The 24,167-nt window shown below is 45.0% G+C and overlaps 1 long non-coding RNA gene across 8 annotated transcripts in view; it reads right to left on the bottom strand.

The window, feature by feature from the left end:
* Positions 1 to 17,453, bottom strand: part of LOC134138688 (uncharacterized) — a 39,417-nt gene extending 21,964 nt beyond the window's left edge. For 6 of the 8 annotated variants that reach the window (XR_009957982.1, XR_009957983.1, XR_009957977.1 and 3 more), the window contains exons 1-3: positions 17,256 to 17,453; positions 12,503 to 12,690; positions 3,256 to 3,307 (exon numbers count right to left, since the gene is read on the bottom strand). This is a non-coding gene — a long non-coding RNA (uncharacterized LOC134138688). Of the gene's footprint in view, positions 1 to 3,255; positions 3,308 to 12,502; positions 12,691 to 13,390; positions 13,477 to 17,255 lie in introns of all 8 variants that reach the window. The other 2 variants (XR_009957978.1, XR_009957979.1) reach the window with 2 other exon arrangements.
* Between the last annotated feature and the right edge of the window lie 6,714 nt (positions 17,454 to 24,167).

Below are 24,167 nucleotides of genomic sequence, written 5' to 3'. Positions count from 1 at the left end.
TGGCTTTGGCTGCATAGCTGCCTGCATTTGCAACTCTATCGATGTCTTTCCTTCAGAGGCTGGTCTTAATTACCTCCACTCCCCTGTTCCTTTCATCTGTGCTGAGGGAGGGTTTAACATCTTTTCATGCTCTGCATTGGCCTGGGAAAAATAGATTGTCACCCTTCTGGCACCAAGCCGGTAGAGACTATTCCAATAACTCGCTCCGTCCTGATCCCCTGCAGGACCTATGGTATTACTATGCCTTATCACTGTCATTGTTTCATTTCCTCCTTTCTCCTGTCTCTCTTCAGGCTCTTGATTTAACTGCCAGCAGTCAGCCAGAACAGTACCAAGCAAGTAAACTTAGACACGTACAGTACTCTGACACAGTAACACAACCATCTCCCTTGTAGTCTACAAGTTGCATGCAGCCAATGTGCCAGCTCAGGCACCAAAGCATTCGTGCTGCAGCCCTTTACAGCAACTCAGCTTAAGATGCTTGCTTTTTCAGTTGTGCTTAAGAAGAAAAAAGTTTGCAAATGAATAGAATCTACTGTCTACCTATATTGCACTTTCCAAAGGTACTAGTCCTTTATAAACTACCCTTGGAAAATACATGCCGAATAAATATATGGCATGTATTAATAGAAGCAATCAGATTTGTCTTGCAGCAAAAGATGGCCAATGTAACAGATCATAGCTTATTAAACCCATTAAATATTTACCTTATGGCATCTTTTTCTGCAGAAAAAAAATTATGCGCTTTTGTAATAAAAATTACTGACATTTTGGTCTGATTGTGATTCTATTCATTTTCAATTTCTAAATACACAGTTATTCTTTAAAAATCATATTGACTTTCTCCTCTGCCATCAAAGCATCTCAAGGTTGTTCTCTTTTCGCTGAAGACAATGTCTGTCATTGTCTACTTAGGCTCTTTTGTATGTATTGATTATTTGATTCACCAATGGCCAGTGCCTAACCAGCCTGTTACAGTTGTATATGTATTTATATGTGTGTGTGTTTATATATCTATGTATACATACATACTCCAGGACCTGTGAATGGATTTTGCTGCCCATGTGGACTATAATTGCTCCCATAGTCATCAGTTAAGGCTTGTTTAATGGACTCCAATCTGCCAATACTTGAACAATTTAGGAAATTAGTTATTGACATAATGGAGAAATTATCTGAGAGCATCACAGCAACCCAAACTTGAGGACACCTCCGTCTGCTAAGGTCAACCCTAATAATTAACAGTCTTGCCCAGTGCACCAGAGGTGCTTTGTAAGGCACAACACTGAAGGTTAAACAGCTTCTGTGCCGCATATGTCCTCATTACACTACTGTGGTTGTAATCATTTTCCTGAAGCCTAGTGGCTTGTTAATTCATTGTTCTCATTTTACAGTCTTTCCAGGGATTTCCCCACACCATTACACAGCTTTGCCTTGTTCTTGCTAGACTGCCTTTTCCCGTTCAGGCTAAGATCTAGTGTGCCAGACAGGTCACAGTCCTCTCCAGCCTGAACGGGGAGACCTGCCTGCAGGCAGTTGTCCTTCTGCTTGTCCTCAGTCAGCTGTACAGCACTGCTCCTGCAGCCTTAGTTCCTCTTTTTCCATTCCCTCTGACTCCACCTCAGCTCTTCCTTCTGTGAGAATCAAACACCTGATAACCAACTGCCTCCTGTTTAACCGCAAGTCATTGCACTTCAGTATCCAGGCAGCCCGATGCTGCTCCTTTATTAGGTTCCAGAGTTTAACTTAAAGTTTTCCAAAATCACAAAGTGATGATGAATCAAAGACTAGGCATCATAGATGAGCTGGAGTGCAAAAGCAACAAGGTTTGTAAGGGGAAAATGACCAACTAATAAACCAACCGCTAAAACTGGAAAAGAACAGAAGAGTTTTCTGGTCTGAGAACACCTTTGCCAGGTCATTTGGAGCTGAAGCCACCACAGCTATTAATGACATGCTCACGCCTATGTTCCCAGTGAGAAAGGAGCTGTAGGTGCCTCAGCCCTTGAGTCTAAATCCTTCAGTGTACCTGGACACCTAGTTTCAGTGACAGGTAGATCCCTACACAGGAGGAGCTGGGCTTTAGCACCTACTGTCTTTTAAACAGGAAGATGACTGAGTTCATATGTCTTGCATAAAACAGTGCAAGCAGAGCCTAAAAGCAGAGGGAAGTGGGCTTCAGCACAGCTTCCCCTTTCTCGGCTTAAAACCAGAAGAAAGATTATCTCTTCTCGTTGCCTTTGCTTCACAGCACTTCCCTGTCAATGTCCATGCAAAGAGTATATGCAAACATATATATGTACTGTTGCTCTTGGGAAGATTTTTCTGTTTCTCTAGAGCTGAGATGTACAAAATTCACTGAAGGGAAAGCCTAGAAAAAGAGTCAGGATTTCTGGCTTCCTCTGTTCTAACTTTGGTATAAATTATCATCATTGACAATAAATAAGGAATCACAAGCTCAATGCTGTATGTTAAATGAGTTTAGATAATATTACCCATATCCTAGACAAAAGGTGGAACTCAGGCTAAGCTGTACACTAACATGTAAGTCTGAAATCTGAGAACAGAAAGCTAGTCCCTAATCATGCTTTGCAGGAATACGTGGGCTGCGTACAAGGGCTATGGAGGCCAAACTCAGCAAATGCCATCATCTAGCTCCACCATGTGTTTGGATCTCTCCTATCACCATAGAGGAGACGTCTTTTTTTTGTTTGTTTTCTCATTCCTTCCAGGGCCAACTTGCAACCAATAGCAATGCTCTCTTTTTAAGTGTTACATGTTTTGATAACGACACACAGGCAATTCCACATAAATCACACTTGTTATTTGTGTGGTTCCTTAGTACTTCCATCAAAATGATCTCCTTTTCTCCTCTCATCATCTTTCTTGTAGTAAGAAATTAGCAAGCTGAGGCTATGAAATTCCAGTTTTGCACAAATTTATTGGGATACTTGTCCTTAGAATAAAGGAAGGAGACATCTGGACAATTCATGACCCCTGCAAATCTTGCAGTAGAAAATTCTGTTGCTTTCACCACACCAAACTGTGGAGCCCAGCTCACTCACAGTTGCACCTACCAGGATATCCCTTGTTGCCTCCAGAGACTTCAACGTAAGTCCAGGTGCCTAAGATGGACTGACTAATCTTCCCTTTTGCCTTTTCACTGCAGTCATTGCACTACATCCACCAACTCAGTAGCTGTCACATTTTGAAGAGAAAGAGAAAGTTAAAACTTCAAGGAGTATGTCAGCTTACCAATTGTGTTACTGTCTGATACCTCTTCCACCTTCCAGTGCTAAGTTCATCTCTGCAAAAGAATCAGACCACTGTCAGTAAGCTTAGCATATGGCCACTTACTTCTACTTACAAAGTTAAAGGTGTCCCAGCAAACTTTCCAAGGTATGAGCAGTGGAGCTAGGGTTTTGTTTTAGCCCTAGTTAGAACTACAAAGCTCTAGATAGTAACGTTAAAGTAGCAGGACAAATGAGATCTGAAGGCTGCTAGAGCATGAAGCCCCCACTGACTCAAACCTGGCATTCAAAAGTTAGGAGCTGCTATGCAAGCAGATAATTCAGAAAAATGTCAGCCCCTTTTGTCCCCTCCCCCCTCTTTTGGTGCAAAACTTACTTTGAAGTTATTTCTGATTTCACAGAACTACTTCTTATTCTAATAATTTGACTAGCATGTTCTTGACTAGAACAATGATAAACAAACTACAGAAAAGGAGTTTCATTATGTTGTATGACTACGTTAAGGTCAAACTAGAATTCAAAAATCTTAAAATACTAGAAAAAGAAGAATTGTTATTTACAGTCATTTTTGAAAGGACTAAAAATGAGATTTTTCTTTCTGAGAGGTTCTCTCCTCTTCCTGAACTACTGAAAGGCTTCTGATAACACAGTAAAGGATATGACTGATGTCTTTGACAAGTGATTAATTTCCATCTGAGAGGTGGATCCCAATGTAATGAGTACTCTCTTCTTGCAGGCTGCTCTGTTTTTATGATAGCAAAAGCACAGTTGGTATTTGGAGCAGCAAGAGGCAAGCCTCAGTTCCAAACTCCAGCCAAAGATCCAAAAGTTGGGATGTCCAAACTGCTTCCAGGCAATATGTAGCAGAGCTCAGAAATATCTATCTGGATTTCTGGCTGTTCGAGACCGACAAGGCTCTCACTCCACCACTGAAGTCATTCATCACTTTCAGCAAAAAAATTGGTTTGATAAGCTTTCATTCAGGAGAATGTGGCTACTAATTTCTGACACTCCTTATGGTAATTTTTAAGCCTTACTGAATGACATCTGATACATTTTAGATAATTCCGTATATCCTCTCCAGTGTTGGAGGGTACTGGGGCTCTGATAACATGTCCACTTCCTCTTTAGTTAGTTATTTATCCCTGGTGATAAAAAGGATGGTGCACACCACGATATTGCATAAGGCTTTCTCCTACTCTTATGTCTAGACCTATTTTAAATTTTAAAATTGCTTTGAAAAGTTAAGAAAAAAAAGTAAGATGAATAGGCCTACTGCATCATGATTTGAGCTGTCAGGACTCAGCTGCCTGCAAGTATGATTAAGACCACAAGATGGCATGATCAGTTCATGGCATACAGGACACTAATATTGCTGATTTGAAACAAACTGGGAAGTGGGAAGGGATTTACTTTGCCTCTGTCACATGCAATTTTGCAAGTTAACCCTGGCAGCCTAACTCAGTCTCTGACCATCTAATAGCTGTTACTGTAAAATAATTTATCTTTTTCCTAAGAAGCTGGTACCCAAGAAGTAGATGAAATACGCTCAGACCTTCACCTCACCATCAGACTGAAAACAAAGGAAAATAAATACATCATATTAGCTTGGAGAGAGATTTGTTTTAGAAAATAAGTGCAGAAAAAAATATAGATTCACAATGTCCTTGCTCTGGCACAGGTTTACAACTCTAAGTGCCTCTGCAGTACCCTTTGGCAGCAGATTGGATGTACCCTGCAACAGCCAGGACTTTGCTGGACAACTTAGCACAGCATAAGCAGCCTCGATTAGACCAGGATCTGCTGCAGGAATAAACTGAGTTACAAACAGTGCTAAACATGGGCAGGGTAGGGAAGAGGAAACCAGTCAACTATAACTCTTACAGAGCTAAATCAACTAGAGATGTGTGTGGGATGAGATGTACTGCAGGGGCTATTTCCCTCCTCCATTTGCAGCACCTAAGCCCATAGCTGGCTGTAGGCAGGAGCAACAAGTGCAATCACACCAGGCAGTTTTGGGGCACCTGGTATCCAGTGACAGAAAGCAGTCAGGTGGGGCGATTACAAGAACTTGGGGGGCAGAGAGGTGGCATGGGGAGGCAGGTCTATAGGACAATATGGGGCAGAGGGGATCTGACTCCTTGCACAGGATTGGGATGACTTGCCGACACAGAAGATTTATGTTCTTAATACACATCTGGTCTTTTTATTTTTTTCTTTAAGTGAAAATTTCCTTGGAAGAAGGGCTGCCTTATATTCAGGTAACTACGGTATTTCCCATGGCTTGATCATATTCCAGCCTTTCCCCCATGGCCAGATCCTGCCTTGTGATTGCTGCTCATGTGATGGCTCCTGCAACATCCTCACCACCACACAGGATCTCCTGATGTGGGATACTAGGCGTGCATGCTCCTAAACAAATGGAGGTTCTTATTGCTACATAGAGCCGTGTGAAGCAGAAGAGTAAAGAAAAATGACTGTTTGTTTTGGGAATCTCGACTCTTAGCCCTGAGAACCCTTTGCAAACTTATTTATTAGTTGTCCTGTTTGCCCTTCTTCACAGATAGGTAAATAGTATTTTTCCTACAGTACAAACAGGGAAGCTTAGATTACTAGTTGGCTTGACTAAAGCCTCAGGAGGTGTGAACATCAGCACCGGGATTAGAATTCAGCAGTTATTTCCTTCTCTTCTAGGCTTGTTTTCAAGCCATACAAGCACAGCAAACCACACAGTCAGCAAAACAGAGGGCTCAGCAATTAAATATGTATCAATGTGTCCATCCAATCAACCACATAAAGCCATGGGCTTAACAAGCTTCACAGTACCATCTTCGTCTGGTGCTTTTAAGAACAAGATAAACAACAGGCTTCTGACACAAAATACATTTGTATTTTCAAAGCTATCATTGCACGGAAAAGAACCAGAGATGAGGGTGGTTAACTGGCCCAGAAATTTCAGCATTTCCCCAAATGAGGGTTTTCACACATCTATGGCTACTCTGACTTGCTTGAAGCATAAGGCTGGGACTTTGTCCATCTCATGCTGTTAGCCTGCTGGAAAAGAAAATCTGGAATTTGTAGAAAGAACAATTAAAAAAAAAAAAAAGCCCTCACAATGGTTCTGGTTACTTGTGTGGAGTAAGTGATTTGCTTTACAACACCACATGAAGAGACCAGTTCAGCTTTTCACACTCATCTCAGTGCTTTCACTTCAGAGTCCTCTCAGCTGTTGGTGTGACTAACTTCCCAAACCAGCTACAAAAGTCTCAGTCAAGGTTTTGTTCTGGCACATGTATGCTCTGAATAAAGCCCACCAAGGCATTGCTCATGGGGCTGTGGGACAAGCCAAACCACAGGGAAATGCTAATTCCAGCAGACAGATACAGCAGGGGGGCAGACAGCAAGTAAAGGGAAAATATCCATGGAGAAGGAAATTGGAGAACTGGCAAGATGAGTAAACGGAGTATTAAGCAATGAAACAGATACAAACCAGATCTGGTGAGAGTGGAAGAAAAGCAACTATATCTGAGAAAGCAGAGCACGTACAGCACGTACTAACGCAGGGAGAATGACGGTGAAGAACTGGCAGCTGTCTTCACCTTTGCATATATACGTCAATAGCTTTGTAGGCCCCTGTGTTGTAATCAGCATCTGCTGAGCAGGGAAGTCCGGGAGAGAAGCCAGGGTTGGATTTAACATGGAGAGGGGACCTCAAGGCGGGTGGGTGGGAGATGATGAGCAAAACTGGGCCCAGCTCTGATGGGGTAGCAATCATGGTGACCATTCCTCTGCCTGAGGAACTGAGCTAGACAGCTACAAGATCCCTTATCCATCACTGCCAGTAGATCTCCCTGAAGGATTGATCCCATTCCCGGCTGGCTCCCACTTCTGATCAAGCCAACATCTAAGTGCACATTAGCAAACTGGTGCACAAAGGTAAAAAGTAATCACTGCGAACTCTGCTGAGGCGGGATCTGAGGGAAGAAGCACCCAAGGGGAGAACTAGCCCCCTGCCAGCCTCCTCCACTCCCTGGGCCCTAGTCCAGGCTGAAGCAGGCTGGGGGAAGGGCAGGGACAGACACCGTGCTCAGAGGTGGCTCTTGGTACAGTTACAAAACAAGAGCATTCACATTTTGGCCTTTGCATTGGCATAGGCATCCACCTCTGTAGCTTCATCATGTCTCATGGTTGTTGGCATGTTGCCTGGCAGCCTGCTTGGGAGGAGCTGGGCATGACAGCAACAGGTAAGCCTACAAAAGGGTTTGGAAAGTCCGGGACTTCTGATCAGCTGCCTCACAACTTTCCAGGCAGGCATATCCCCATCTGCATCTCTGTCTCCTGGCCTACTCCCTTTGGCACATGTTGGCACTATGTGGGCTTGGTGCTGGGAGGTCTCCTCCACCCTGAAGCACAGCAGGCTGTGGGTGGAGACATTGCTGCTCCTCCACATGGGCACCTTTTGGCAAGTCTCTGCTTATAGAGCTGGTGAATATTGCTATTCATTCCTAGGCTTTTATTTATTTTTGTGATTCTCAATGCACATGCAAGCGGCTTTATGAGAAAGTCAGAACTGCCCCGCTACAAGGGCAGTTGTGTAGACAAAGAGCTGTCTGTATCTCAGTGGGGAAATCTCTTAATGCAGTCAATCTTCTTCATCTGCTGGGATCCTGACATTGTTCTCAAAAATCAAGACATCAGAAATGAAGTTCACGCAGCCTCATTTCTTCCCCACTGGTACAAACCTGTGCTGTCCTAGTCAGAGAATTTTGGCACTCCTAGGATTTGGTTTATGGGGGACTTCAAAAAACACCCACACAAAACCCTATGAATGTTGTGCCTCTATAAAAAGAGCTGGGCCTTGCCTGGGCTTTCTGTGATAGAGCCTCAGGAAGCTCCCCAGTCCTGTTCTGCCATCCCTTCAACATCTCTCCACTCCTTTCCCTCTGTTAGGATTTGACTTGCCAGCAGTCCCATACATTGCCTGTAACCTGAGGTAACTGCACCCTCTCCAAAGCTAGGGTAAAGAAGGTACCAAAGGAGACGAGTCAACGTCTGTTTAACATTACCTGTATCCTTGCTGTTTTTAATGGGAGCAGCAACTAATTGGGTAGACTTTGTTTTTTCCCTTCTACACTCATATTCTCTGCTGACAAGTTCAAACAGCAATTTGTAGCAAAAACAAGTTTTTGTCCTTCTGAGGCACCTAACCCTGACCACACAGAGTGCAAGTGGGATTCAGTGGGTCAGGGGTTTGAAAGCTCAGTGTTGTGCAATATTTAAGACCCTTTTGGGCTGTATCTATTAATTCTCAAGCTCTCAAAAATTCTAAATTTAAGTGGGAAATAACAAACATGAAAATGGTATGCATTGGTCCTTCTGTGATTATTTCTCATATTCTGGGCCCCAGAGAGCTTCCCGTACCACTCAGAATAGATAGGTCTTTTTGAGTGCTGGCCTCAAAGCACTCAAAAGGTAAGAGGTGAGGTCTCTCTAAGCCAGCTGGGCAAAGCCACCATCCTTCAATGGTGCATTACGAGGCGTGTGACTGAACCCTGTGATCAACAAACTGAAAGGAAATGGAGTTACAGGACTGCCACTTACTTTACCCACATTTAGCAGCAGGATATGCATAGAAAATTAAAAGCAGATAAACCAAGAAAAGAAGAAAAGACAGAAACACAGTAAGCTAAATATGAGCCAGACAGCAGGGAGCAAAGGTGTATATTTTCCTGATGCTGAGAATAATCTTCATACATAGTGAAGTCAAAAGCAGCATCTCCCCAGAGTTTGAAGAAGTTTCAGATTCATGGGTTCATGAGCCTAAAACACAGGCCATTCAGCTCCAAAACTGAATATTCCCTACAGGTTGGGAACATCTGGGGCAACCTCCTGCCAGGGTCTGTTTTCAGCTGCAGTTTTGGCAAGTAAGAATAGTCATTGCAGAACTTTACCCAATGCTCTAAGCAATTTCCTTCTCTCTAGTCATGGCCCTAATCTTCTCATGTCCAATGTTCCTTCCCAGACTGGAGTCCTTTGCTCATGTGGATACTCTTATCCAGAAGAATATGGGCCTCTGATTTTTTTTTTTTTTTTTTTGGACAGATGCATGGAAAAATGCATACATCTAATTAAAAAAAAAAAAAAAGCAAAGACTCATTCCTTGTTCTTAAAGAGTCTTCACATCAAAATAAGCATGGGGCTCTCACCTAGTATTTAGAGATCTTAGTTCAAATCCCTGCTCTGTGTTATTCTTAAAAGAATTTGACTTCCATGTCCCAGATACAGATTCTATGCACCAAGTTATTGGCTGGTGGGTACTGACCATAAGCAGATCTATCCATATCTCTTCCTCCATTTGCCTTGTTGCAGCTCTGACTTTGTAAAAAAAAATTTACTCTTTGGAGTAGGGAGAAGCCAGCACACTTTACCTAGAACTTGAGAGAAAGGCAGATTCTTACATCATCCCAAGCAGACAGGGTGGAAGTAGGAAAGGACTGTGAGCTTAGGAACTGAGACCCTGGAAAAGATGAGCAGTGAGAAATTGTTTTCCATCTTCAACTGGTATTCCAGGAGAGAGGTTCTCTGTGTTTTTAAAATGAGAATAGAGTGTTTTTCTAGCTACAGAGCGCAAGAAAAGGTATTTTGCAAAGATACTCTTGTGTATTCCTGTCAGTAGCTGTAATATCTACACATTTATACTTAAGGATGAAAGGCAGTTCATCAAAAATTTCCTGATAAACTTTCTTCCAAACAGCACATCACTGATATAACCATCTCATGTGAAATCTTTAGAAGGGAGAGGGCACTTATTTTGTCACATTATGAAGAACAAATGGTCCCAGAACTTGCAGCAGAAAGCCTCTGAGGTCTACTGCACCAGAGACTATCAATGCAGTACAGTATTTTAAGCTTGGTGATAAATGAAACATACGGAAATGGGTACTAGGGAAACTAGGAGCCTTGGATAACAGGCAAGTCCAAAGCTCAAGATGAAATAACAACAAATGAAAAGAAACTGCCTTATCCAAGCTACCATGTGAGCTGCTGAGCATCACAGCTTTTTACTCACAGTCTAGTCAGATGAAAGACATTGAGACCAACGGGCACAGAGGATTTGTGGACTGGAAAGAAATCAGTGTTGAAAATACATAATTAAGCACTGAGCAGGTGAAAGATACAGTCCTCTTAGAGGGCACATCAGTATGCCAGTGATGAGGCTGTCATTTCAATTCTTCCCTTCCATTTTCTGCTAAGTGCTATTTTTCCTCAGTCTTCTAGAGGTTAAGGATAGATGGGAATTATTAGATCTTCTGAACTGATCTTCTGAACTTGATCCTCAAACCTCGCCTACTTATCTTGGACTGGACTACAGTGTCACTCATGCTTTTAACTGCAGTTAGAGCGCATCCATCAGAAATCTGTCCTGTCTTGGCTTGGACACATCTGAAGATGGAAAATATGCCAACCACCCTAATTGCCTGTTACAGTGATTAATCACCTTCATTCTAAAAAAATTTGCCCAGTTGCTGGTATGAATTTATCTGGTTTCAGCTTTCTGCTACTCATTCCCATAATTTACTAGATTAAAGAGCCTTTCAGTACCCAATATTTTTCTCCCAATGTGAAGTTCTTAGACATTGTAATCAACTCCCTGCTCAGTCTTTTTCAATAAGCTATAGAGTACTTAAAGTCTATCATTGTAAAGCATCTTCTTCAGGCTCTGAATCATTTTATGTGAATCTACTGTTCCACTGCTGATCTTTCCAACATCAGTTTAAAACAAGTATGACAAGGCTGTTCCCTGCCTGTTCTCTGTGATGCAGTTTAATACTGGAAAGCAACACAGACCCTTTGTAGAGAAGCACTCTGAGAACAAATTGCCTGAGGCACAGCCACACCACATCTACATGAGCATATTAGCAAACTGGCACAGAGCAGTCATGTCCAGGCTATTAAGTCCTCTTACCCTTCAAAATGGAGTGGCTGCATCCAAACTTTTGCACCCATGCCTGGGAATTGTTTGGGTAAGTGCTAGTAGCTTGGGCCAAAACTGTACCAGAGATCATTTAGCAACTTCACAGGCGAATTGAAATGAGTTCCAGTGCCTGGGAGCACTCCCTGGAGTTGCCCGATTTACTGAAATAAATGGTGCCTTAACACAGAGTCAGCTCCCAAGAAGGGAGAACAACAAAATGATTCCCCCATTTTCTTCCTCTAAATTCTGTTTTTTGACAAGTCTGCAGTTTTGGATCAGACTGAGGCATCCTTTTTCCTAGCACTGTGATGGTCTAAGGGCTGATGCTGACACTACAAAGGCAAGATTTCCATTTCAGCAGACCCTCCAGCATGTGTATCAAGCTTCTCAGCACAACCTGATTCGTCACAGCAAGTGAAAGTACAGGAAAGTACTTCTATACGTGAAGAAAAGGCAAAGAGCAAGGAAGGAATTTGGTGGAAATGCCTTACGTTTAAAGGCGATGACAGCTTTTTCGAAGTAGAGACCATAGGGAGGGATACTTTGCAACATCATATCACTGCTTCAGTAGCAGAAGGTTGTGAAGCCAGAGTTACCTCCTGCAGTTCTTTCTCTCACAAAACTGCTATTGGTAGCAACGACATTTTTGCATAAGCTCAGAGAGAAGGGCTTGGGTCTGAGCTCTTGCATCATCATATAGTTGAGATCAGACATCAGAGTGGCTGGCGAGGCCTGGGAACCTAAAATGGGCTGATGCATTAACCCTTGGGGGTCTCTGAGCTAGCCATTCTACATCAAAAGACCCCTCAGCACTGGTATTTGGAGCTTTCTCATAGTAGGCTTTTCCTGCTGTCATGAAACTCAAAGGGTCATTTAATAGAGTTGAAAAAGCAGTAGCCCAAGTATCTAACTGCTACAAAGCTGGAGGAATTTCAGGTCCCTTGCAGGCAATTTAGCAGTTGAAATATCCCAGCTGAGCCTATATTCCACCTTTTTCTACATTACTAGGGTTCTCAGATTAGGAGGGTGAGCAAGGAGTGATATAGGAAAAAGATATTCCCCCCCACACACGCCACATCTCAATAGAATGGAAAAAAAATACACAAAAATACTTGATTGCTACTATTTTGTAAAACAGATTTTGTCTAGAACAATAGGAACTTCCTCCTTTCCCACCAGAATTTTTTCCCTTTCTTATATTCTGTCACTAGCAGAAAATGCTGAATCACAAACCTGGAGCATTAAAAAAAAAAAATACGCAGAAGAACTATCTTACATCATTTCATGCTTCCTGATCTGCTCTCTGGTGCCACATTCCTCATTTTTAGGTTGTTTTAAAGGTCAGTTTCACAGAACAAAGCCTGACATCAGAAATAGGAGATACGCTGCCTCATCTCTCCAGGATCTTTTCTCAGATGATTGATCAAAACATTGCTGCAAGTAGAACAGTCCCCATGACTACTCCTGCAACAGAGAAGCAAGATACTGTCTTTGCTTTCTGTTCTCCAAGTTAATATTCACCACAATCATAGCCACATTTCATAAGCTGGGGGATACTTCAACAGTGTAATGTTATTGCCATCTATGGGCAAGTAATAGTGTTACCGGTCACACTTAAAAAATCAAAGTAGAAATGCATACCTACATTGATAACTACCTTCAGGAAAGTTTTAAAGGACTTTGAAGAGGATTTTATTTAAGATTTTCCAAAAAGCTAAGATACAGGATCTTGACAAAAGTTAATCACAGGCAGTAATTACTTCTCGTGGCATTTGTCTTAATTCTAATTATGTATTCATTCAACTGGTTTCATTTCGCCTGAGCAACTTTATTTTGATGCTAGAGTTGGAGCATGCTGGAGAGGCCACATTAAAAGTGTCCACCTAAAAAATGTATTTTATTTTTAAAAAAGAGATTCCAATTCATTTGAAATTACTATTATTAGTTATCAATTTTTTAAAGAATGATGGAAGACAATATTGACAAACGAGCTTCAGTGCTACAGTAAAGCTGAAGATTAATTTACTTGCTTAATAAACTTAATTCTTCTAAAGATATAAAAGACCAACCTTAACATCAGAACCAGTCTAATACTTTACTAATTATAAATGACACCTATATATTGATAAAATAGTTTGATTTAAATATAAAAGTTATTACAAACTCTTTTTAGCTTGCTTATGCCTTTAAGAAATAATCTGCCTCTTTTTCACGTGTGCATCATGTTCATACGAAAGCTTTTGTCAATATCTGTAAAAAAACAAAAAACAAAGCTGAAGCTCCCACTCACTACAAGACTCTACAGATGACATTTGAAAGAAAACACAACAATACAACAAGATGAAAAATGTGCTTTATGTTAAATTATAACTAGCCACGCAGTTATACTGCCCTCACTTTCGTGATAAATCCCTCCAGATTGCCTCCCATGCTTGCAGAACTCTTTGCCAGGTGGCATGAACCCTGCATGGTTAACTTGTTAGACCCAACCTCTTGTCCTTGATCCCTGTAAAATCAGTGAAAGGAAAATGTTCAGGCCCTGAGAGCAAAGATTGCCCCATAGCTTGTCAGTCAGCAACAAAAAATTGGCTAAGGCATCGACCTGTCTCAGCCCTTTGCGCAAGTAAGGTCACCATAATACTGAACCTCAAGGGAAGACTTGTATAAGTCATATGAAAAAGACTGAAGGAAAAAAAAATCTCTTCCAATGAAGTCAGAACAAAACGATTTGGATAGGATTATTTCTGGAAGAAAGAGCCAGAGGTGTTGGTGAATAAGCACAAAAATAGGCATTTCCAGTTACCACAGAATTATAAACAAAAGTACTTTTGTGCACTCTTGGATTACTTACTCTTACTTTCTCTTACAGTCACATGCTTATGTGGGCCCGTACTGTTTGAAAACATAATTAAGACATTTTAAATTGCAAGCAAGTATTGCAATGTTAATACTGATTTTGTTTCAACTTTCCTGTCACTTGGTATAATTTCTTTCCTAACTGTATCTCTCACAAGACCAAATCCCCAGTGAATACTTTAAAAGTTGTTGTTGATATGTGCACTATGTTTCCAAAGCATTTCTGATTTATGGGCTTCCGCACTCCCCCCCCATGTCATTGTTTCGTTGTTTCAGGGACATACCCTTCTTAGCAGTAATCCGAAACAGATTTGGTGATCCTACAGCATTAAATCATGCTTTGTGTTGCTTTTATTCCTGCTCCAAAAGACTTTATGCATTAGCAGGTACATAAAATTGCACCAGAGACTGAATGCATACTGAAAAGTAATAAATGATTCCATATGGCCTTAATTTTTCAAAGCAGTGCACCACTGTTTTAAAGCAATAGTGCTTAATTTTCCAATTAGGAGATTTTAAATAAATCTTGTAGCCCACGGATATGGAAACGCTCTCACTTCAGGTATTCTTCCCAGCCGAGAGATTTGGATGCACCAACAATTTTCACAGCCAAACAGTGTCCTTGGTTATCCAGCTAGCAAGGGTACAATTAGCCAAGGCAGTTAATTTCTTCCTTTTATTCAAAAAAGCTTGTGTCATCATTACTGCAGACACAGGTCACAAAGCCTCTACGAGCAAACTGAATAAGCATACGTTACTCTTTAAACTTCTTGTACCTGAACATCTGTCAGGCCTCAGCTATAGTTCCAGCCCAACTTTCCATGTTGCTTCCAAGGAAAAAAAAATTACCGCAATAATAGAAGGCTCTGCCTAGATATACTTTATGCTTAATATGTCTACTATGAAAAGTAGCTACTGTATTTAGAAACAACAGATAATTTTTTAGTGTGTATTCAATGATGTGTGCTCACTTATATGATATGGGGGGGGAATTCAAAAAACAAACAAACAAACAAAAACAGATTTTACTCTTTTACTATCATTGGCCCTCCACAGGTAAAACAGCAGTGCACATCTCTAGTGCAGTGGTTTGCTAAACTGAGGGAGGTGATTTTGCAGGGCAGGTGAGGATGCATATGAAAGAAAGAATTCAACTTTTCAAATTCCAGAAGGAGCTTGGAGGGCAGTTAGCTATAATTGCATGCCCCAAGCATGTTTAAGTGACACTCTCATGAGCCACAAGGAACATAGGCCTTTAATACCACAAGCAAGATTCAGGCAGAGCTGAGGCATTAAAGTTCAAAACTGCACTCCCCATAGCTTCTGTTCAACTGATGCCTAATCCTGCAGGCTCTGGAGTCCTATTTTTAGACTGTCAACATCTCAAGATACAGGACATTCTGCTTTTGGCATTCCCAGAGCTGCCCTGCGTTGGGCAACTCTTTGCCTTTCTTCCTCCTCGGCCCAATTTTGGAATTCAGAGCTTAGCCACATTTCCATGCAAGATGAGACCCGCAGTCCTGGCTTCGCAGTCCTCGGAGCACATCCAACAGATGCCAGCACGCTCCAGCTCCATACAAAACACTGCTGCGATCCCTCTCCCAAGACAGGACAGTAGCTAGGACGCACCACTATCCCATAGCTCACTGCAGCATTTCTCAGACACTCAGAAAATGTGACCCCCTTTCCAGTCCTCTGACTTGATGCAACTCCTGAGTCAGCAGCCGCTCAGTTCCTCAAGGGTGGGAGAGAGAGAGAACCAGCTGCAAGTGCTTATCTTTGACTTCCCCACCATGTGCTGAGCTGCTGACTGGTTTTGCTTAACACTTCACCAGTCTCTTTGCACCCTTTCTCAACTTCCTAGGGGGTCTTCCTTCCCTCTGTGTGCCTTGCAGTGCCCCCCACTAGGAGATCTAAGGTTAACTTTCCCCCCTTCTGCCTGCTGGGGCTCAGATGCCTCTCTCTGACCTTCCTGAAGAACATCTTACTGATCAGAAGATCAGTTAGCCTAACATGCACTCCATTTTCAAACAGCTTGTTGAACTTGTACTGCTGCCTGGGGGTGAAGGTGGGGATACAGGATCCATGGGAGCAATCAAGGAGAGGCCATGACCTAGCAATAATAACATTAGCACAGGGAAGGGAGGGAAAACAACCTTGGATTTCAGTCCCCCTTTCCAGCACTGCTTTTGTACTGAACAGTGAGAGGACAAAATCCAAAGCTCTGAGGAAAGGGCCAAACCCCACATCTCCAGCTCCTTCCTATGCAAGTGCTCTGATTGCTGGGGATACATAAGGAGGGGCATTTCAATTTCCTCCTCCAGTGGCCACGTGCAACAGAAAATAATGCAGCCTTTTTCAGTTCTTTCAAAGAATGGATGTAGGCACCTGCTGTCAAGAGAAGAGGCCTGGCTGTAAATCCCAACCAGAGAAAGATCCTCTCCTGCAAACTTCAACTGATCCCTGATTCAGGCCTCCACTATACAAATGTGTCCTGTATTTGGAGACACAGCAAAGCAGCACCGTGAAAGGCAGTTCTTTAGGGCTGTGCTGTATAAGCATTGCTATAACAAATCAGGCTACATCTCTCTGCACAGCACCATGCAGATACGACAGCCACTTCAGGGGTACTTTTTTGTCCCAGGAAGACATCCAACAGTGCCACAATTACAGAGGCATAACATTTTCAGGCCTCCGTAGCAGTGCCCTAGCTCTAGACACTTAGCACACTGGTTCCTACTGCAATACACATCACTACTCCATTGCATCCCTTACAGACCTCAGTTGCCTCATGCAAGGCAGTAAATTCCCCTCCAGAGGTAGGCTTCAATTAAACATCGAGACAACTGAAATAGGAAAACCTACAGATGATTTTGTGCAATCTTCAATATAGCAGAAGCTTCTGCCGACAATAATTTTTAGTGCAAGTTTCACCATACTTTAGAGAATGATTTTTTCTTTCACAGACGCACTCTTCCCAATTAGGTTCGATGCAGGATTTTAAACACACATTCAGCTTCCCCACGCTTCCACTTCAAATTAAAGAGATTGAGTCATTTAGGCAGGAGTTTACAGGGCTCACCACGCTGAGCCGCCCTGAGCTGCTTCTCCGCCCGATGAACGCGCACCGAGCCACGCAGCCAGGAGCCAGGCCCTGGGTCGCGGCTACTTACTCCGACACTTGCTCAGAGCGACGAACTGACACCGAACCACGCAGCAGGCCCGGCCTAACGCGTGCCCCCACCACCACCACCACCCGGGCCGCGGCGAGGGGGCCAGCGGCGGCGCCGACTCGTTGCGCACCGGGACGGCTCCGCTCGCCGCGTCCCGCCGGCGAGGTCCGGTCCGGTCCGGTCCGGTCCGGTCCGGTCCGGTCCGGTCCCTCTACCCCCTCCCCTCCCCCCCCCCCCCCCCGCGCACCCCCTCCCCGCCTCGCGCCGCATTTTACTAGATTGTTTATTATTTTCCAGGGGGCGGAGGCGCGGCGGCGGCGCCGACCAATGGGGGGCGCCGCTGCCCTGACGGGCGACGCGAGGCGGCCAATGGGCGCCGAGGGTGGGCCCCGGCGGTCACGCGCGGCTCCAGAGCATGACATCATCTGTTTGCACGCCGCAGCCTAGCTTGGTGCGGGCGGGGGCGGGGCCTCGGGGCGGGGCGGGGCGGAGAAGGGGGGGCCGCCGCGCTGCGGGTCGGCGCCGCCTCCGCGGGGGCGGGCGGTCCGGGCCGGCCCGGCCGTTAACTCCTCTCGCCCCGCCGCCTGTTAGGGGACGGGGCGGTGCTCGCCCGGCGCCCCTCGGCCCGCGAGGAGCCCGTCACCCGCCGTCGTGGCGGCCGTTAACGGCGGGTCGGCTGGCGGGGGGCCTCCCGGGCGGCCGTTAACGGCAGCTCGCAGCGGTCACCCGCGCGCCGGCTCCTCAGGCCGCCGAGTCTAGAGGAGGGTGTTGAGCGACATTACTGGGGTGACTGAGGCTGGAGTGGGCATAAGTGAGGCCCTACGGGGTAAGAGGGACGGGCTAGGTGACAAGCGCAGGTTGCACCGTGAGGCAGTGTCGGGGCAGAGCTGCGTCGATCTGCTCGGAAGAGCCCAGGAGGAGACGAGAGAAGCGTCTGAAGGGATCCTCGGGGTTGTTGGTACATGAAAGCGTCCTGCAGGGAGGGAGGGGACTAGGGGAGGTGATCAAGTGCCTCCTCGAATCATTAACAGAAACTGTTGTTACCGAGGTTAAGTCGTTACTGAGATTAAATCCTTTCTTTTCATCTCAGCATTGCTTTTTTGTTTTGTTTTGTTTTTGGGGTTTTTTTTGTTTTGTTTTTAAAAAAGGTCGAGTTTCTTTCTCAAAGCTTGCTGGATCTTAGCAGTTTTGATTCATTTGACCGCAATAATCTAAACTCAGTAACTGCATGTATTTCCAAGTATCTGAAAATTATGATGCAAACTTTTAGGTGGTGTAATTTCAGCTTAAAAAGCATGTTTAAAGGATTTTTAAAAATTCAATTAGTTTTTTTTTCTTCTACTCTCTTCTTAGGTGCTGAGCTCTGAGAATGTACTTGGGTCCCATCCATGGAGCATTAGAAACTTGGCTATTGGTTTAAAGTGGAAACTGAATGTTCCTTTAATAGGACATTAAGAGCAGGATTTTCAGGAAAACACCAGTGTTGCAGGACTCATAAATAAAGCTGAGAGAGCTGGCAAGGCCACTTCATTGGCTTCATATGTAGACCAGGGCTTTTGAAGACTTCTGTAGTAAACACTACTTTTTGCAGAAATATCATCCTCTTCCCCCCTGCCCCCACCCTCTTTTTTTATGTGGACGACAGAAGTCACTGTATTCCATGAAGTGCAGAAACAGGCAGTTCCTCAATGGTGGGGGCTCCAGTTTAAGTGTATTGAGACCTGAATGCTTCCAGCTTTAGGTCTGCTCCCCCAATTGTCAAGATCATTTGGGGAAAGCATTCTCCTCTGCTTTCCACAGCAGCAACATCACCATTTCCTTCTGCTACTGCATAGCTCTTCCTTCCCCCTCCCCTCTCTTACAATGTTGCCTCAGTCAGTTCACGGGCTGAAGTCCAACCTCAATTGATCTATAAATCACTGTTCATCATTTGAGGGAAATTTTATGGCTAGAAGTCTGTAGCCATCTCGGGCAAACCCGTAACGTCTCCATGGCACGATCTGGACCATTGCTCTATGTCTATCTGCCACTCAGTCCTCTTAATAACTTTGGAAGCCATTAGCCAGTTTTCCCCAACTGGACAGAAAGGTTAAAGTCTCAGAGGATGAAGCTGACTGGCTTATAGATGACATTTCTTACTAATCAGCAGACAGGTTACTCTCAATCAACTGCAAAACCTGCTGCCCTTTGCCCAGTCTATGCTGAAAGGACGTAGTAGGGAACTCTGGGAAGAACAAGAAATACAGTGGGGGAGCAACCGTCTCAGGAGATACATGGAGGGATAGATGGGCTTATTGCAGTGGGCACAAGCTCGTTGGAGACCAGGCTCCAGGTGGCTTACAGAACAACCTGTTATATACTCTGTGTGTGAAGTCAATGTAGACAATGCAGCCGTTGTTTAAAGTAGCTGCAATATAACGTTGTCTTAGAGAACAGCAGTATACTTTACAATAGATTTCTATAATGATGAGCTTCAGGTCCTCCATGCCCAGTGCAACTTCGACTCTGCCGACTATACACCTACGGTTCTGCAATAGGGTATTTGTATAAGGGAGGTAAAGGTGGAAATGTGTCCTGCACTTCTCTATCTACCAGCCCAGCAAAAGTGTAGGTTATTGGAGCATGAAGGAGTGATTGTATCTGAGCTACTGCTATGAACTGGTACATTATTATCTTAGGAAAATCTTGAGTCAACAAAATGGAAGAATCAGAATGAAAACTGAGCCAGTGTTAGCCTTCTGTAGTCAAGCATAAAGCTTCAAAGGCTTTAGTTCAACAAAAAAATCACTTATGCAGATTCCCACTCAGAGTTCACATGATACCATATGAATGTTACATTCCCCCAAGCAGTAGGCAATAAGCTTCATATGTCATGGGCCTTGAACAAGCAGCCACGCTCACCCACAGGCATGACTCAGAGCTGCAAAGTAGCTGTGACCCCACGAGATACATATTATCAGTCACTGAACTCTGTCTTCCATCCAAGAAACTGATAGCCGCACACCTTCTGTGTAAGAAGGAGGCTACGTGATCCACCATGATGGATACGTATGCTCATAATATAAACACAAATAGGGATTATAGATAAAAAGAGATGCAGAAGAAGGCACGGTACTGCCCTGAAAAGCTTTCAGTCTAAGTAGGCACAATAAATGAGTGAGGCTTTCATATGGCCTCAGGGCTGGCCTAACTTTATTCCTGTTGAAGTCAGTGATAAAACTCCAATAAACTGAGCTTTTTTGAAAATCCCACCCTTGGGGCATTGAAGTATTCGAAGGAAGAGACTGGAAATCATGCAGGCTTTAGATTCAGTTGCAATCAGTTTTCATACTTATTTCGGTTGGCCCAATCATGGAAGGGTTTCATCCTTCCATCAGAAGGGTTCATCTGTCTTTCTATTTTTTTTCATACAAATTTGGCTAAGCACAATTGAACTGTGGTTCTAATTCTGCCTCTAAACTGCAATATCATGGGCAGGAAATGCTGTACGGAGCTACCAAGAACTGGCGCTCTAACTTTTTTGATAAAGGCTGTACAGCTGATATACTGGAGAATTTGAAGGGGAAAGATAATCTTGTAGAAAAGGCCTAGGGCTGGCACTTAGGAGATCTAGTTTTCTTTCTCATTTCTGACACAAGCTTCCTGTATGACTTCAGCACAGTCATGTAATCTCTCAGTGCCTCAGTCCATCATCCCTTTAATAGGGTTACTACTTACTTATTTCCTTTCTCCCGCCCTATGTCTGTCTTTCTTGGACTGCAATTCTGCCGGGGAGTGGAGCACCTCTTGCCATGTGCAAGGCCTTTACCTAGTACAATGAAACATAATGGCTATATAGTAATGCAATGCCAATTAAATCAATAAATGAAGATGATAATATAATTTAGGGCTAGATTTTCAGCTTGTAATCCAGCCCAAGGTCGAAGTGCTATACTTCCCTGGGACCTCAGGACCTAAAGAAAGCAAGGAGGTTTTTGCACTCATGGTCAAAATCTGCCCCAAGCATTTGAAGGTTTTGGGAAAGGTTTGAGCATCTTCTCATCATGAGCATCCTTGTCTCATCGTGGCTCATGACTCTTCAATGGTTCCTGCCCTATCAATCGCTAAGCAATACAGATAAATGCCAGTACCACAATTGCACCATAAGAGTGAGTTTCTCTTTGTAAGAGACTGAAATCCCTTCCAGTCCCATAAGGGGCCATGGTACAACAAAAACCATGGCATGACTTGTCGTGACCTAAAATGGAATCATGCACGGAAATGTGTTAGTTGCAATGAAAATTACTTCCATTACCTGAACCTGCACTTATTCTGATTAATTCAGTGAACCTTCCATATTTAGATAAGTGAGAATTAATCATATGCATGCTGAAATGCTGTCCCTTATAATAAAATCACGCTGAACTATTCCTAATGAGTGCCACTTGAATTTGAAATATAACTAGATCCTGAGGGCCTTAGCCCTTATTTAGCAGGGCATGCAAGGCATCCAGGATCAGGGCCTTACTGTTTTCTAATCGAACTGAATGGCTTTCAAATCTCATTGCTCATCTATGATGCTAAATAAATCAGGGATAATTTAATTTGTCTGCTGAGCTAATTCTATCCAGAAATGTTTTAGAAGCACACCTACTTCTCAACACATGCAGTTGACTATATCTGGTATCTGAGACAACACTATCTCTGTATTAAATCTAATCCAGAGTTTGTTTGGGTCGATACAAAGTGGGGCAAGAACTGATGCCTTGGCGTTGCTTCATAAGGTATTTATAACTACATCTACATTAACAGCTCTGTGCTCTTTGGCTTTGTGGGTCACCCCTTTATCCAACCCATAATTAACTACATCTTCACCTGAGCTACTTTGGAGGGCTTCCTGCCACAGCATGGGCCCTGAGGAGGAAGTAAACGGGGTATTGTATTTATGTGTACATGTCTGAACATGCTCCTCTGTCACCCACAGGCTGAACAGAAGTTTTTTAAAAAAATGGCTTGATTCAATCTGATTCCAAATTTAAAGTTTAGCAAAACAACTTTTACACAGGTTTATGATCAATGAAAACAATTTAGAAAAGAAACAACATAACATTCCTCCACCGTAACTGTCAGTCAAAACTGTTTTTATAGTAAAATAAAGGTGGCAACTGCTGCAGCTGTTTTGCTAGTCAGGTGAACCTAAAAAAAGTATAGGAATGAAATTATTAAGTTTATTAAGCTTGAAATTGGTTAAATGCGGAGGGGAAGGGATAGTGTAACGCTAGAAAAGCATTCCTGAGAGATTTCTATTGCTCTTTGCAGCCTTCTGCCGGCGAAGCTCGCCGCACTGTCCTCCCTGCACACGCTCCCGCTCGCCGCGGTCACGCACCGCACGGCTGAGGAAGCTGAGGCCGGCGGGGGCCGGGGACGCCGCCGAGCCGCGGGGCCGCTCGGGCGGCAGAGGGCAAAGGCAAGCGGGCTGCGCCTTTCCCCGCTCCTCTCCCGCGGCCTCGCCGGGCGGCGGCGGCGGCGCCCCGCGGAGCCCGGGCAGCGCGGCGAGCCCGCCCCGTCGGGGCGGCCCCGGCCCGGCCCCCTCGGCCTTGTGGGCGGGCTGTGCCGCGCCGTGCGGTTAGGTTGAGGCTGGCTGCGTGTGTCTATAACTTCGTGTGGCTGCCGGTGGCTGTTAGGAGGAGGGATGTGGAGGTCGGCGGCGAGCGCGGCGCCAGGCGGCTGGGGCGGGCTGCGGCGGCGGCGGCAGCGCGGCGGCTCGGCGGCGGCGGCGGCGGCGGCGGGCTCGCCTCTCGGCGGCGGCCGGCCCGGGCGGCGTGCGGCGGGCTGCGCTCGCCTCCTTCGCCTTTAAAGGGGAGGCTCGGCGGAGCTGAAGGCGCAGCAGCGGCAGGAACCATGCAGCAGCGGCGGCGGCAGCAGCAGCAGCGCTGCTTCTTCCTCCCGTGAATGTGGATCGCGCTTTCTGCGGGCGTTGGAGGCGGCTGTTGAATCTCCCCGCGGCCTCCCTCCGCTCCCGGCGTGGCTCTCGCTGCCTCTTCTGCCTGTGCTTTTTAAATGACTTGAGTGAAGGGGGGGAAAAACTGTCAAGATGGCAGCAGGAGGAGCAAGGAGGTTATGAATGTGGTGTTGATGCTGGAACAAAACCTATTCTCTTTGGCAGCCCTAGGGAGGGCTTAAAGCTTCTGGACCTGTTGGAAGACTGGTGATTTGTTTTGCTCGTGTTGTGTTTGCTTTTTCCCTACGAGAAGAAGGATTTTTTTTTTTTTTTAGGACAACCAACAACCCCCCCCCCCCCCCCAGGGTGGCTTTCCCTCCCCGCCTGGCGCTCCGTCGGCGTTGAGGTTTTGGGGGGTTGCTTGTGCGTGGCTTGGGGGACAGTGCAAAGTGACAGGCTTATGCTAGTATGCAATTGGATGCCTGCTAAGACTTCGGCTCCCTTTAGGGCGTTTTGAAGAAGGAAAAAGTCTTCGGTGTAATCTGAAGGACCCCTCTCCCCCCTCTTGCTGAGAGAGGGGGGGAAAAGGAAAACAAACAACCCCCCCCCCAAAAAAAGAAAAAAGAAAACCCAAAGGAAGATATCTGCGGAAGCGACAAGGAGCAAGCTTGGAGGTGCCGGGGCGAGGGGTCCTCTCCCGGCTGGACACAGCCGCAGTTGCCGCTGGAGCTACCTGTGCCCCTGCACGGAGTGAAACATAAACACACGCACCGCGGGAGCGGCCCCGGCGGTGCGGAGGGCAGCGCAGCGGGCGCCGCCCGACCCCGCGCTGTCTGCTCCGGCTTTTTAATTCCGATTTTTTTTCTTTATTTGTATTTTTTTTTCTTTCGGGCCTTCCCTCCTCGGCCTGCGGGGAGCGGCCCCGGGGGGCGCGGCGCGGCGGCCGGCCGGCCCGTAGCCGAGAGCGGCATGCCCGCCCGGCGGCCCCGCGC

This window comes from Rhea pennata, chromosome 3 (genome assembly GCF_028389875.1).
Source record: "Rhea pennata isolate bPtePen1 chromosome 3, bPtePen1.pri, whole genome shotgun sequence".
Lineage (NCBI taxonomy): Eukaryota > Metazoa > Chordata > Aves > Rheiformes > Rheidae > Rhea > Rhea pennata.
This window is presented reverse-complemented; position numbering and strand designations above follow the sequence as displayed.